At 33.0% G+C, this 11,524-nt stretch overlaps 1 long non-coding RNA gene across 2 annotated transcripts; it reads left to right on the forward strand.

Moving 5' to 3' along the window:
* LOC149499224 (uncharacterized) lies at window positions 1-8,578 on the forward strand. Of its 2 annotated transcripts, XR_016318959.1 has the most exons (5): window positions 1-416; window positions 1,083-1,148; window positions 1,885-1,943; window positions 7,559-7,624; window positions 8,363-8,578. It is a non-coding gene; the product is annotated as an uncharacterized LOC149499224 (long non-coding RNA). The 2 variants fall into 2 exon arrangements; XR_016318960.1 differs by lacking the exons at window positions 1-416; window positions 1,083-1,148; window positions 1,885-1,943 and adding an exon at window positions 6,482-6,892.
* The last annotated feature ends 2,946 nt before the right edge of the window (window positions 8,579-11,524 follow it).

Below are 11,524 nucleotides of genomic sequence, written 5' to 3' on the forward strand. Positions count from 1 at the left end.
CTTCTTCTTCTTCTTCTTCTTCTTTCTTTCTTTCTTTCTTTCTTTCTTTCTTTTCTTTTCTTTCTTCTTCCCTGCGTCTGTCTGCGTGTGACTGGCGAGAGACAGCAGATCTATCGCGCGCCACCCAGCCCTCGCGGGCCACCTCGCCGCCACTCCACGCCGCCAGTCGCACCGCCTCACTGCTCCTTCGCGCGCCACTGCCAGTAGCTCCGCCCTCTGCCAGATTGCGCAGCGCACAACAGCAGCACAGTCTCCACCTTGTCGCGCCACCACCGTGCCCTGCTGCTCCGCCACAACAGATCGCGCCTCTGCCGCCGCTCCAGCGTGCCTCCGACCACCGACAGCCACTGCTCTCCGATCCGGCACGCGTGAAAATCCCCGATCTAGCGAAATTCGACAAAAGATTATATTTTGGGGTAATAAAATTAATGCTACTAATTTTAGTTACTTAAATTAATTTTATTATTGTAGTTAATTAATTTAGTTAATTTAATTTAGTAATTGTGAGTAGTTAAATTAAGTTAATTTAATTTTCAGTATTGATTTATAATATAAATGTTGATTCACTTAAAATCCTTTGATTAATTTATTGAGGAATTTTGATGATAATATCATGAATGGAATGAAATGAAGAATTGAGAATTAAAGGTAATGTTGATATGGATTTTCGGATGGAGGATGAGAAAATTGAATTGATTGATTGATTGCCCGATGGATGGGCTGTGTGGTTTGGAGTTATTAGATAAATTGTTGATATTTTAACAGGTGGAAAATCCAATTTTTAGGGGAGATGCTGCCGAAATTTCGGTAGAAATAAAATGAATTTCGGTAGCAAATAAAATTCATTATAGAAATTTAATTATTTATAGAGAGTAGAAAATAATAGAAAATAAAACAGATTTCAGAAGAAATAAATAAAATAGAGTTCGGTAGAGAAATAAAATTTATTATAGAAAAGAAATTAATATCGAGATTAGATTACGTAGAAAAATTAAGAGTTTAAAATAAAATTCTAAGAGTGGTAAAGAAATGCTTTATCTGATGTAGTTACTTTTGTTTTGTGTCATTCTTAAATTTCTTAGATCGCCCGGGTCCATCTAGTGCTCCTCCAGGACAGAATCAAAGCTAGAACTTCGCTCTCCATCACTGTGAGTAATAGTAAATAATGCATATCAACACTGCATTTGCATAACATTTATTTATAAACCTTATATTTTTATTTATATATTTACAATATATTATAAGTATTTTATCATATATATTATGTTATGATCACTATAATTATACTTATGCATAATTGTGCATTTGGATGAAATTGGTGTATTATGATAAATGAATTGTTTGATTATTTGTGCTGTGTATATACTGTGCTCTGTTTGTGTGGAGTTAGGATGAAGTGGGTCACCCTGGGTTTGTGAGGACGGTCGATAAATATGGATCTTGATGAACTGATGAAATTGGACCGTCGGCCGGGTAAATGGGAGATCGGCGCCCCCGTGTGCACCTGATGAATTGATGAAATGATGTTGATGAGATGGAAAAGAAAAGAGAGAATGTAAAATAAAATATTGAGAGGACTGGTCAAGTGAGGATTAGACCGGTCGGCCAGATATGGGGGATTGGCTCCCCGGGTGCACATGTTTGAGAGGATGGGCTGTTTGAGAGGACGGCTCGTCGGGGGTTTAGGTGACGCCACTGACTAATTTCCACGTGATGTGATTATTTGAAGGTGATATTGTTTGTGGGTGCTGATGTAATGTCATATGATTGACTGTTGTGTGTTCATTCAGTATACTAGGGTGCATTTTGCTTGACTGTATGTGGTGTGTATTATTTATTATTATTCACTGAGTTGCAAAACTCACCCCCCAACAAACCTCCCAGGTACTAGGAAGCAGCTGATTCGACTGAAGCTCTGCAATCTTCTCCGCAGAGTTACAAATGTAAACTTTATATTCATGTTATTTAATTTTGGATGTATAAATTATTCCGTTATCAGATTATTTTTAGACTCCGCAGTTATAGGGTTGTGTATTAATATTGGACTTATTGTTAGCACTACACTATAAATTAAATGTTAGGTAATTAGCTGCAGGTGAACCAGTAAGCCCATAATGTGATTATAATTTATTGTGAATAGGCCCTGGTTATACATTATGTGTTATTTGAGTTTGGGCCAGATGTTTGTATATGGGTTTACTGTTTTGATGAAATTGGAAAAGATAGGTAGACATATTGGATAATTTAGGCTTACTACGGGCCTCGGGGGCCTTAAGCTTACCTGGGCCCTAGTGCCGGTCCGGCCCATGGAAACGGGTCGTGACAAAGGTGGTATCAGAGCAAAAGTTCATAATTCTAGATGTAACTGCGGAGTAATTCCTGTCATGTCTTGACATAGTTTTCCTTGCTTTCCCATTCAGCGTTATTCGCAGCTAGGTTCAAGACAAGTTGTTTAATGATTAAAATTTGTATCCTTGTTCTTTAGAGATGTGATTTAGTTACTGATGCTAAAGGGATGGATTAAACAAAAATCCTTCTATGGAATAAATAATATTCATATATAATTTAAGTAGGTAAGAAGATAAGTTATATAGGATTAATAAGTTGAAGTTAGATGATGAAAGTGTGCTATTTTTATTTAATACGTGTTGAATATGGAATACATATATAAAAATGCAGGAATGTGTGTATATGTGTGCCTGTGGAATTGAGAATGAGTTGCTAATTATTTATTAAGAGAACTAAATGGTTCGGATTTAAGGACATTAGAATCTATTTAAGTGGTGCCTTGAATTAATATATGTATTTGGTGATATTTACATGATGTTGGTTGGTGGAATTTATTATAATTATTGAGATAAATATTTTTCTGGATGGAATGGATATACATGATTTTTATAAGGTCTGAATATTGAAGGATTTGGTGTGATTTGATATGATAATGGTGATGAGTATTTTTCATAAAGAATAATAGTGGTGGATATTGTGTGGCTTGTGGAATCTTATGGTTTATCTAATGGTATTTAGTCTTTTGATGTTTAAAATTTGATGTTTAAAATAATTGTTGCACACTCGATGGTATGTAAAGTACAAACAATGATTTTTATTCAATGGGGGATTCTATGATCCGAGGAACAATTCTATAAGGGAATCAAGGTAATTATGTTATGTAAATAGTGGGGCATGATGATTAAGTGTATTGATGAATGACATTGGACCTGGAGAGGTAATTATCCAATTATTGAATTGATGTTATACCAATGAAGTAGATAAGTAAGAATGGATCTAGTCCTGTTACTGAATGAATATTAAGAAAAGAATCAAATACATAAAGGTGAGGAATATGAATTAATGTGATTTAAATGAGGATAGCTAGTAATTAGAGGTTTGACAAATTAAGGATAATTGTTAGAAAATTTGATGCAAATAGGAATAATGATACATCAGAGGATCTAAGATAAATATTTTTATATTTTGGGATTTCACGAGTGTAGGAAAAATTGTGGTTCGCGTTGATCTCACTATGCTTATACGAGAATAAATTTTAAGACAAATTGATCAAGAATTGATAAAAAGATTGACTAATAGTTAATAGGAGTATTTACAAGTAATGAAAGAGTTATGGACCTAATCTTAAGGACATTCAGGAATATAAAGGAATGTCTGGTAGAAAAATGATAAGTGGGGCGATGAGGTTGATCGTTTATAGAATTACGAGGGTGGTATATATAATTAAAGGATAATTAGTATAATCTAGGAATTAATACAGTGAAAGTTTAGTATGTAGTGAGTGTATTAGACAGGATATAATTTAGATCCTAGTACATGTAGGATGTTTAATAAGTCAGACTAAGTCTATGGACCAAGTATAATAAAATAAAAGTAAAAGATAACAAAGGCAATTAGTGGTTTTGGGATTAAAACGCTATTATATTGGGGTGATAATTATATTAGGAAAATTATAGGTTGAATATAATTTGAACATAATTTGAATATAAAGAATAGAGGAGAATAATATTTGTATAATTGAAAAGTTTCTTGTTATATCTCATGGAGAATAGAGATAAGGTGGATATTAAGAATTTAAATGATCATGAATAGTAATTTGATGCGGTAAATAAATTTAAGATTTATGAAAATTTAGAAAATTAAAAGATGCTTTAGAATAATTAGTTTAGAATATGTAGTTAGAAAATAGTTTTATGAGTTATATTAATTGAATCCATATATTGAGCTTATAAATGTATTATGTACAAGTGATAAGTGTTATTAATACTAATAACTTGAAATAAGAGTTGATGAAGAATCATGAGATTCAGCTTGAGATGACGATGAATATGAATAAATGTAATGTCTTGATGCAAAGTAGTTAGAATAAGAAATTCCTATTACTTAGTGCATTTTTGTAAGTTACTTAGTTTATTGGATGGAGAAAGGGAGATATAATTACGCCTCTAGGGAACAGAAGGGTATCTGGAGTATTTTATATATCAATGAACTAACTGGGTTTTAATTTACTGTTCATTTGGAATATTGAGATTTGTGTAAGAATAAACAAGTGAATTTGGGATAATTTTAGGGACAAGAATACACACAAGTATTCAAAAACTGAAAACATGAATTATAAGATTATCGGATGTGTTAACAAGATGGTCTAAGATTACATCTTCACTATACTTGAAGACCAACTTAAGTGTGTTAATATGGTAATTTATTAATTTAAAATTTGCTCATGGAATGATTGAGATATCAATTAGGATGAGAGTCATTCATATATGATTTGGAGTCGATGTAAAGCTATTCTGAATTTCTTAGCAATTGGTGGAAATTATGATTGAATGAATAGAATTGTGTTATAAATGGCAGTTTGTGACAGATCTTATGGTTTAAGAGAATACTTAATTAGTTAGGTCCATTCGAGGAATGGTACATTGCAACTCTGATGTTGAAGGATTCAATGAGGAATTAACCTTGTTTGGAGTAAAGAATATAGAGAGAACATAATTATGGTTGAGGATATTCCTAGATTGTATTAGGTATAAATTTTACGAATTTGGAGGTGATAGACAAACTTGGAGAGAAAGAATAACCCAATGATATTATTATCTGAATATTCTTAGGTATTCATGGGTAAGAAGAAACATAAAACAAAGGACATAGTTTAATCAGGAGTTGGATTATAGGTTTAATATCCTTAATCTCATACTTAGCTAGAGCAAAAGGCACTACTTGTTTAGGATATCTGGATACGTAGACCTAGGTAAATTGGATATAAAATACGGTTTGGAGAATTTTACATCTTGAGCAAGATAAAAAAAAAATGTTGGCTAGACTTCTTTATGGAGTTGAGTGTAATAGAATGGTGTGTGCATATTTTAGAAAATACATTAAGAATATTTGGCATGTCAACAGCTAACTTGACTAGTTGCATAAGTTCTTGTCATAATTAGTTAAGAAATGGTATAGTATGAATTCTCATTAGTAGGATTTGAAAAGAGATTGTATATCTATCTTCGTTGGAAAATTGTTAAGTTGATAAATATGTGATGAGATTGGGATAGAAGTCAGGATCTCCTATCAGTTGATAGCAATTAGTTAGAGAAATGTCATGATTCTGTTGAAATAAGCTTGTGGTAGTGCAATGAATTTGTTCTCTTTAATTGGAAAGGATCGAATGGTACTTAATGGTAGAACTTGATAATAATAATAATAAGGATCCTAAATTGGAATAGTAGTAAATTTGGATATGTGGATGCGAGTATCAGAAGATTTAATGCTTGGTTTGTGTATGAGTATCTTATTGAGAAATGATCGTTGCCTATAATAGCTAGTGAGAGATAAATGAGGCGATACATCAATATAGGTCACATGATATATAGCTAATGAGAGTTATAACCCTTACTTGAGCAGAGGTTATGAGGAACTTAAATTCTTACGCTTAACAGTGAATACTAGAGTCGAATCTGTGCCTTGGGTTATGAATGTTTTACTCGACTTGACTTGTAGATATAGTACAACTCAAGTTTAAATTAACTATGGTGATAACTTTTAACAGTTGCATCATTATGTGAGAAGCACAACCACCATTGTAGTAAACAACTGTTGCATCCTAGTTTCTTATTATTTTCAAAATTCGAGGACGAATTTTTATAAGGGGGGAAGACTGAAACAACCCGAATTTTTTTTTTTCAAAGATTTTCCAATTAAATTTAATAAATCGACAGCCTGGAAATTTATTTCAATATTTTAATGCGAACACTGTGAGAAACCGAACCGAAAACCGACTGAAAAAGCCGAAAACCAAATGAAAACCAAAGATATGGGTCGAATCGAACCGAATCGAACCGGTTCGACCCAAACCATCTAGAAAATTCCATTTTTTTTTTATCTCCAGCGCTGCACCTCTACTCGTCACCCTCACCAGCGCCTCAACTCCACTCCACCGACACAGCCACTGCGCCTCCTCCTCCCTTCTTCTTCTTCTTCTTCTTCTTCTTCTTTCTTTCTTTCTTTCTTTCTTTCTTTCTTTTCTTTTCTTTCTTCTTCCCTGCGTCTGTCTGCGTGTGACTGGCGAGAGACAGCAGATCTATCGCGCGCCACCCAGCCCTCGCGGGCCACCTCGCCGCCACTCCACGCCGCCAGTCGCACCGCCTCACTGCTCCTTCGCGCGCCACTGCCAGTAGCTCCGCCCTCTGCCAGATTGCGCAGCGCACAACAGCAGCACAGTCTCCACCTTGTCGCGCCACCACCGTGCCCTGCTGCTCCGCCACAACAGATCGCGCCTCTGCCGCCGCTCCAGCGTGCCTCCGACCACCGACAGCCACTGCTCTCCGATCCGGCACGCGTGAAAATCCCCGATCTAGCGAAATTCGACAAAAGATTATATTTTGGGGTAATAAAATTAATGCTACTAATTTTAGTTACTTAAATTAATTTTATTATTGTAGTTAATTAATTTAGTTAATTTAATTTAGTAATTGTGAGTAGTTAAATTAAGTTAATTTAATTTTCAGTATTGATTTATAATATAAATGTTGATTCACTTAAAATCCTTTGATTAATTTATTGAGGAATTTTGATGATAATATCATGAATGGAATGAAATGAAGAATTGAGAATTAAAGGTAATGTTGATATGGATTTTCGGATGGAGGATGAGAAAATTGAATTGATTGATTGATTGCCCGATGGATGGGCTGTGTGGTTTGGAGTTATTAGATAAATTGTTGATATTTTAACAGGTGGAAAATCCAATTTTTAGGGGAGATGCTGCCGAAATTTCGGTAGAAATAAAATGAATTTCGGTAGCAAATAAACTTCATTATAGAAATTTAATTATTTATAGAGAGTAGAAAATAATAGAAAATAAAATAGATTTCAGAAGAAATAAATAAAATAGAGTTCGGTAGAGAAATAAAATTTATTATAGAAAAGAAATTAATATCGAGATTAGATTACGTAGAAAAATTAAGAGTTTAAAATAAAATTCTAAGAGTGGTAAAGAAATGCTTTATCTGATGTAGTTACTTTTGTTTTGTGTCATTCTTAAATTTCTTAGATCGCCCGGGTCCATCTAGTGCTCCTCCAGGACAGAATCAAAGCTAGAACTTCGCTCTCCATCACTGTGAGTAATAGTAAATAATGCATATCAACACTGCATTTGCATAACATTTATTTATAAACCTTATATTTTTATTTATATATTTACAATATATTATAAGTATTTTATCATATATATTATGTTATGATCACTATAATTATACTTATGCATAATTGTGCATTTGGATGAAATTGGTGTATTATGATAAATGAATTGTTTGATTATTTGTGCTGTGTATATACTGTGCTCTGTTTGTGTGGAGTTAGGATGAAGTGGGTCACCCTGGGTTTGTGAGGACGGTCGATAAATATGGATCCTGATGAACTGATGAAATTGGACCGTCGGCCGGGTAAATGGGAGATCGGCGCCCCCGTGTGCACCTGATGAATTGATGAAATGATGTTGATGAGATGGAAAAGAAAAGAGAGAATGTAAAATAAAATATTGAGAGGACTGGTCAAGTGAGGATTAGACCGGTCGGCCAGATATGGGGGATTGGCTCCCCGGGTGCACATGTTTGAGAGGATGGGCTGTTTGAGAGGACGGCTCGTCGGGGGTTTAGGTGACGCCACTGACTAATTTCCACGTGATGTGATTATTTGAAGGTGATATTGTTTGTGGGTGCTGATGTAATGTCATATGATTGACTGTTGTGTGTTCATTCAGTATACTAGGGTGCATTTTGCTTGACTGTATGTGGTGTGTATTATTTATTATTATTCACTGAGTTGCAAAACTCACCCCCCCCAACAAACCTCCCAGGTACTAGGAAGCAGCTGATTCGACTGAAGCTCTGCAATCTTCTCCGCAGAGTTACAAATGTAAACTTTATATTCATGTTATTTAATTTTGGATGTATAAATTATTCCGTTATCAGATTATTTTTAGACTCCGCAGTTATAGGGTTGTGTATTAATATTGGACTTATTGTTAGCACTACACTATAAATTAAATGTTAGGTAATTAGCTGCAGGTGAACCAGTAAGCCCATAATGTGATTATAATTTATTGTGAATAGGCCCTGGTTATACATTATGTGTTATTTGAGTTTGGGCCAGATGTTTGTATATGGGTTTACTGTTTTGATGAAATTGGAAAAGATAGGTAGACATATTGGATAATTTAGGCTTACTACGGGCCTCGGGGGCCTTAAGCTTACCTGGGCCCTAGTGCCGGTCCGGCCCATGGAAACGGGTCGTGACAATTATAGTTCTATCTGATAAGTTTTTAACTTAAATCACATTATATATATATATATTAAGTTGAATTTTATAAATTATAAATTAATAAACATATCATACATATTAAAACCTACATAAGCATGTACTAAACAACGATCATTATCAATATACATATTAATCAAGATATCATTTAAATATATATCAATTAATACACTATTATCAATATGATTTACAAAACAATGAATCATTTAAGTATGATACGTGGCGTTGTTATACCAAGAAGATGTCTAAATTAATAGACCTTAGGACCAGTAGCCCGCACTTCTGGGTTTCCAGCCTTTATATCAATACTTTAATTTTAACAGTACTTGTTTAAAGATGAACAGTATATATTTTAATCTGAACAGTAAGTGAACAGTATATGTTTATGAACATACAAGAATGATATTTCTGATGTGGAAGATCACACTAAGGTGCAACCACAGAGCATACTTATACAACAAACAAATTACAAATAAATTTAATATTTATCAATTAACTCAACCAATTTTAATTGATTTTATTTTAATTAAGGTTTAGGGCTCCTGCAACCTTAGCCTGGGTTCCCCAGAACTAAGTCAGAGTGTGGAGGGAGAAGAGAATGAAGCCTTTAACAGGGCTGTAAAAGTAGCAATTTATATTGACTAAGTAGCAATTTAATATTTATCAATTAACTCAATTAACTCAACCAATTTTAATTGATTTTATTTTAATTAAGGTTTAGGGCTCCTGCAACCTTAGCCTGGGTTCCCCAGAACTAAGTCAGAGTGTGGAGGGAGAAGAGAATGAAGCCTTTAACAGGGCTGTAAAAGTAGCAATTTATATTGACTAAGTAGCAATTTATATTGACTAAAATAAATAATTGAAATAACAAAATAGTATTACAATATTTTAATACAAAAATTAAACTTTAAATGATAAACTTAAATTAGTTTTAACTTACAAGAATTTTAAGACTTTCAACACTTGAATCCTTTACAATCGAACTGGGAAAGGAGGGAGATAGTTTAGGGAGAGAATTACTATGCCTATATTGGAGTATATGCTGTATTATGAGTTTTTTAATCGATTGAAAAAGACCGTTTAATTAACAAAAGCTTCAAGGACCGTTTAATTAACAAAAGCTTCAAGGACCGTTTAATTACTCAAATATTAAGTTGAATTTTATAAATTATAAATTAATAAACATATCATACATATTAAAACCTACATAAGCATGTACTAAACAACGATCATTATCAATATACATATTAATCAAGATATCATTTAAATATATATCAATTAATACACTATTATCAATATGATTTACAAAACAATGAATCATTTAAGTATGATACGTGGCGTTGTTATACCAAGAAGATGTCTAAATTAATAGACCTTAGGACCAGTAGCCCGCACTTCTGGGTTTCCAGCTTTTATATCAATACTTTAATTTTAACAGTACTTGTTTAAAGATGAACAGTATATATTTTAATCTGAACAGTAAGTGAACAGTATATGTTTATGAACATACAAGAATGATATTTCTGATGTGGAAGATCACACTAAGGTGCAACCACAGAGCATACTTATACAACAAACAAATTACAAATAAATTTAATATTTATCAATTAACTCAACCAATTTTAATTGATTTTATTTTAATTAAGGTTTAGGGCTCCTGCAACCTTAGCCTGGGTTCCCCAGAACTAAGTCAGAGTGTGGAGGGAGAAGAGAATGAAGCCTTTAACAGGGCTGTAAAAGTAGCAATTTATATTGACTAAGTAGCAATTTATATTGACTAAAATAAATAATTGAAATAACAAAATAGTATTACAATATTTTAATACAAAAATTAAACTTTAAATGATAAACTTAAATTAGTTTTAACTTACAAGAATTTTAAGACTTTCAACACTTGAATCCTTTACAATCGAACTGGGAAAGGAGGGAGATAGTTTAGGGAGAGAATTACTATGCCTATATTGGAGTATATGCTGTATTATGAGTTTTTTAATCGATTGAAAAAGACCGTTTAATTAACAAAAGCTTCAAGGACCGTTTAATTAACAAAAGCTTCAAGGACCGTTTAATTACTCAAATATTAAGTTGAATTTTATAAATTATAAATTAATAAACATATCATACATATTAAAACCTACATAAGCATGTACTAAACAACGATCATTATCAATATACATATTAATCAAGATATCATTTAAATATATATCAATTAATACACTATTATCAATATGATTTACAAAACAATGAATCATTTAAGTATGATACGTGGCGTTGTTATACCAAGAAGATGTCTAAATTAATAGACCTTAGGACCAGTAGCCCGCACTTCTGGGTTTCCAGCTTTTATATCAATACTTTAATTTTAACAGTACTTGTTTAAAGATGAACAGTATATATTTTAATCTGAACAGTAAGTGAACAGTATATGTTTATGAACATACAAGAATGATATTTCTGATGTGGAAGATCACACTAAGGTGCAACCACAGAGCATACTTATACAACAAACAAATTACAAATAAATTTAATATTTATCAATTAACTCAACCAATTTTAATTGATTTTATTTTAATTAAGGTTTAGGGCTCCTGCAACCTTAGCCTGGGTTCCCCAGAACTAAGTCAGAGTGTGGAGGGAGAAGAGAATGAAGCCTTTAACAGGGCTGTAAAAGTAGCAATTTATATTGACTAAGTAGCAATTT

The sequence above is a fragment of the Jatropha curcas genome, chromosome 1 (genome assembly GCF_041381405.1).
Source record: "Jatropha curcas cultivar XTBG-Jc1 chromosome 1, XTBG_Jcur_1.0, whole genome shotgun sequence".
NCBI lineage: Eukaryota > Viridiplantae > Streptophyta > Magnoliopsida > Malpighiales > Euphorbiaceae > Jatropha > Jatropha curcas.